Source organism: Typopeltis vanoorti, chromosome 8 (genome assembly GCF_054136105.1).
Source record: "Typopeltis vanoorti isolate ZY-2024b chromosome 8, IOZ_Tvanoo_1.0, whole genome shotgun sequence".
Classification (NCBI taxonomy): Eukaryota; Metazoa; Arthropoda; class Arachnida; order Uropygi; family Thelyphonidae; genus Typopeltis; species Typopeltis vanoorti.
The window spans coordinates 130146633-130152060 of NC_143556.1; positions in this window are offsets into that span (position 1 = coordinate 130146633).

Sequence of the window (5428 nt, forward strand, 5' to 3'; positions counted from 1 at the left end):
GGAACCAACGGAGTAAGGAAGGCTAAAAGAAACATGGAAAAGACCAATACTGAAAGAAATAGCAAAAATGAATAAAAACTGTTGCGATTTGTCCCCTCCTCTTCCACGTCCAGCGAGGTACGCGGGATTGCTTCTGCATTTATTTCGTTTCAGTTGACCACACCCGCATACAAGTCTTTTCAGGCATCCAATAATTAGATTGATGATATTTCACCCTATGTAGCTCAGTGGAAGTGGCACTTGCGTCCACTGCGCTTGGCCGCTCGAAGTCAGACCTAGGTTCAAGTCTAGTCGCCGACTGGAGGAACTTTTTATAAGCCTATCTTCGACCAGTTTCAGAGTTAGTCGATCTCTGACACCCGGAAAGCGAGTTTTTACTCCCAGAAACTCGGTTTTTTTGTCCCATAAACTCAAGAAAATCGACCGTGGTACCCACATTATTTCAGACAATAACATACCCTGTTAGGGTTAGGCACTAAGAGATGACAGCACCTGGTCGCTAGTCTCTTCATCATTAGCCGCCTATAATTAGTGACAGACATGGGCCAGCTATCTCTGATTGGCTACCGATGGAGATTGAACTGCCCACTCAGTCTCCAAAAGCTAGATAGGGTAAAAAGGCCTCGCCTACTTTCTATTAAGGAATAAAAGGCATTAGATGATTTATTTTTTTAAATTTATATTTCACCAGAGATGAAAGACATGGACAATCTATAGGACTAGCTGTCCTTTCCTCCAAGTGTAAAGATATGTGTATGCAACTGCGTGATGAATTGGCTCATCGGGTGAGATCAAGGGACGCACGTGCCGCAACAGTTAAGGACCTCATTACATGGTTACAGGAAAAATGTTTCAAATTTCTATTAATCGCTATCGTACTCTTGTGATTAGGATGTCTGTAGGATTGCCGCAGTCATCACAGTGAGACTCCTTTAGCAGCGAAAGTAGTTACTACACCTTATTAAGATGGGAGCCATGGCTGCTTGTTCCTCACAAGATGGTTTTCATTGACTTCTTTTCAAGCGATTTATGACAACTCTGCATACAATTAATGTTCAGACCTGTAACAAGATATTGTCGTTTGTTGAATTTGTTAATGTATTTCTAGAAGAGTGGAGAGATTGCATATCTAAGTACAGACTGTAGGAGCACACAGTATATCTAACTAAAGATATATGAGAGATATATATAAAATGAAGAAGATCTATGCATGTACGTTTTAAGTTATTGTTGTTTAGAATTATTATTATTATTATTATTATTATTATTAGCAGTAGTAATAATCTGAAGACATCTGCACCTCTCATAGAATACGGCTATTCTTCAAGAACATTGATCTTCAGTACACTATTCAGATTCAAATGTAATATGTACAATTTCATCAGAATGATAGTAATTTACTGACCTCCATTCTTAAGGAAACTACATTCTTTATTATCTCATCAGATTAAACCAATGACATTTTTTATAAATCCATATCATATAATATAGTGATATGGAATGATGGAATGATAAAATTACAGAAGTCTTCTCTATATCTAACTAAAATAATGGGTTACTCAAATGGTTTGAAGTTATGTATTTTATGAAACGAATAAGCAATGTTTATATATATATATATATATAGTTTATAGTGTAATTTTCAAAAAAAATCTGCTCACGACTTTTATTCTCTTATAAGAAGTAGGCGAGGCCATTTTAGCCGTATCGAACTTTTGGAGATTGAGTGGGCAGTTCAATGTCCACCGATAGCCATTCAAAGATATCTGGCCTATGACTTTCACTAATTATAAATAGCATTCAGTGAGGAAACGCCGAGTGCCGCCATATTATTTCCCTAATCTTAACACTATCTATTTATTGTCTGAGATAGTGTTTACAGTATTTTATAATAATTTCTTTCTGTCACCGAATCCTACTTTCTGTACATTTTGAACCAAAAGTATTGTCAACAGTTTTACTGGGGGGATAACAACTACATGTTTGATGGTATATCACATTCTTACTTTAATCGCTTACATTTCAATCTTAGGATTTAAAAAAACAAAATGTGTACGTGATCTATTAGTGGTATTATTATTATTATTATTATTATTATTATTATTATTATTATTATTATTATTATTACGTGACACCTCCAGGTAGTCGAAAGACTCATCGAGGGAGGGCACCTACTCTACAACTCTGTGTCTTCACCACTCAATACACCAACATCATCTACACCAACGCCATCTACTGTCCACCACCACGACTAGTATTTTTTCAGAGACAATCACAAAAATTCATGCCATTGGCGGGATTCGGACCCCGCAGCCTTTTGGCTGGAGAGCGGATGCGCTGACCACTTGGCCAACCAGGCCGGTTATTGAGGTATCTGATCAGATATAATTGACTAAGTGCCTCATAATGTAAAACATTACGGGAAGATCATATACCTCACCAGTTTCAACGTTAATTATTTTTAAAAAATAAATGGGTCTTCATCTAAAGCTAAAAGTAGTACGAAGGAGAAAGAGAACCTCATAATATCATGAGAAAGAAGAAATACATGAAGAAAGTGATAGAAAATATCCTCGGTTTCTTTACGTCATTTATGTTGCAAAAGGATATCTTTTTCCTTTTTACCTGCCTAATGCGGCAAATAAAAAGGAAATTGTTGTACTGTATTACCAAAAGGCCAATTAGAACGATAATATAATACAAAAACAATTTGGTACTCAGGTTGTTTGCCTTTTGTATATCAACTCCACTAAGTTGTCTTTCTCTACCTGGGATTGTACTATTGTCATCTCTGCAGCTCACACTAAGACGACAATGTAATACGAAAATGTAACATTGTGAACAACATCTCATAATAAGAACACACAGTCTATCTCCTCGCATAATGAATCGATGATTATAACATTATGTGGCTACCCTGCGCCACCTCATCCAAAATATGATATATCCAGGAATGCTTTTTTTCTAAATATAAAAAACATCGGACTGAGCATCAAAGTCTCCATAATTTAAATTATAAATCAATCATTTGTCATGTTGCTGATGTTCTAAGACTGTTTTTTTAATTTATTTTTCTAATTTTCCATAAGACATATTTTAACTGAATAATTAAAAATATGAAAATCCCCAGTGCTGACAAGTAGCAGGAACTTAAAAAAAAAAAAAAATGTTTTTCTGCTTTAAGTATTGAAATGTCCAACACATTGCATGGTCTGTTCTAAATACGCAAGACAATAATATGTGCTCTACTATTTCCAGTTCGGTAACAACCGCCGTAGAATGCAGCTCCAATCTTCAAGTACGTTCATTTGATAGCGTTAACTAGTAGGCTAAGATTTTCAAGAAAGATACATTACGATATCTTTGGAACTTTAAGTAATTAAGCATAGTGTCATAGTTAGTTTCCAATTACAGTATTTTAGTTGGTTTCGATTCCCTGCAGGTGTCATATAATAATAATAATAAAAAAAAAAAAAAAAATCAGCTAACGCCTTTTTATTCCCGTATATCCGGGAGTAGGCGAGGCCATTTAGCCCTATCTAACTTTTTGGAGACTGAGTGGGCAGTTCAATCTCCACTGGTACCCAATCAGAGACAGATGGCCCAAGGCTATCACTAATTAAGCGGTACGCAGTGAAGAGAGACGGCTCAAATGTGCCGCCATCTCGTGGTCTCTAACCCTAACACAATATATTTAATGTCTGAAATAATGTGGGTTCTACGGTCGATTTTCTTGAGTTTACAGGACGAAAAACCCGAGTTTCCGGGAGGAAAAACCTGCTTGCCCGTGCCAGAGATCGACTAACTCGGGAACCGGTCGAAAAAAGGCTTAGAAAAATTTCCTCTAGTCGCCGACTAGACTCGAAACCAACACTTCCTTCGTGCGGCCTACCGCGGTGGTATGCAAACGCCACATCCACTGAGCTACACAGGCTCCTAATAATAATAATAATAATAATAATAATAATAATAATAATAATAATAATAATAATAATAATAATAATAATAATAATAATAATAGAACTGCTTGGGGGGGGTGGAATATTTCATTACAACAAATTATGTTGTTAGTAAACGATGTACTGTCCCTTATAGAATAATCTATGATTATTCATGTTAAGCAATAACAATAATACAGTAGTATCTCGCTAATCCGAACTTCTTTAATCCGAACCCTCCAGTAATTCGAACTGCGGTTCGAAAGAAAAAAAGTTTTATTTATTACGTATTATTATTTTGTGTACTATTATTTTTATTTAATAATTATTATTTTAATTATTATTATTTATTTTATTATTATTACAGTACAGTATTTTTTTTTTCGTACTGTCGATTGTACGGTTATTCTGGAGGCCTATTTTGATATATTGTGTGTTCACGTTTGCTTTTTTATACTGTACAGTACGTACTGTATTGTCGGCATGAATCACAAATATACACAAAAAAAAAGAGGAAATTCAAAACGTGCATAATTTGATTAAAAATATAAATCCAGATGTTGAAATTTCACAAACAGATGTTACGGAATGGATTACAGGTAGAACCGAAAGTGAATTCGAAATCATATCAGATGCTGAAATTATAAAAATGACACTACATATTTATGATGTATTATGTAGAATCATCGTCATCATCATCGTCTTCTAATGAATTAGAAGACGATGAAGAACTCGAAGGGAAAAAAAGGTAAAACATGAAGAAGCAGCTGACAGTTTTAATATGTGTATAGAATGGGCTAAGCAGAATGATACGCCATTCCACAAAATTTTATTGCTAATGCAGCTCCGAGAAGAAGCATTCGAAAAAAGTTTAGCTTCGAAGAAACAAAAGAAAATCAGTGACAAAGAAAATTGTGTGTGTGTTATTTTGTGAAACTTTTTTGTGTTATATACAAGAAAGTGATGTTTTTTACGCAAATTAAGTTATGGACCGAACTATGCAATTTTATTAAATCAGAATCCTCAACAATACAGGTACATACAAATTAAATTTTTACTAAAATAAACTTGTGTTATATTATTTTTTTACGTTTTACATTACAGTACAGTAGCTTTTTTCTATCAGCTACTTCATTTATTTACAGAATTAAATTGATGTACCATTAGAATCTAATTATTTTTGTCTTAAACGCTAGTTATTGTTGTCTCTTGGGGGGAATTTGCTAATCCGGAGTTTTCGCTAATCCGAACGAGCACGGTTTTTATTAGTTCGGATTACCGAGATACCACTGTAATAATAATAATAATAATAATAATAATAATAATCAGTTAAAGCTTCCATTCATTTCTAGGGGGAAGGTGAGGCCTTTTAACCTTATCTATCTTTTGGAGACTTTATCAATTCCCTAGGATTCCAGAACTGCTAATGTCACTTTCTGGTCAATACTGTCAAATGCTTTCTGAAAATCAACAAAGCAAGTATATATGTT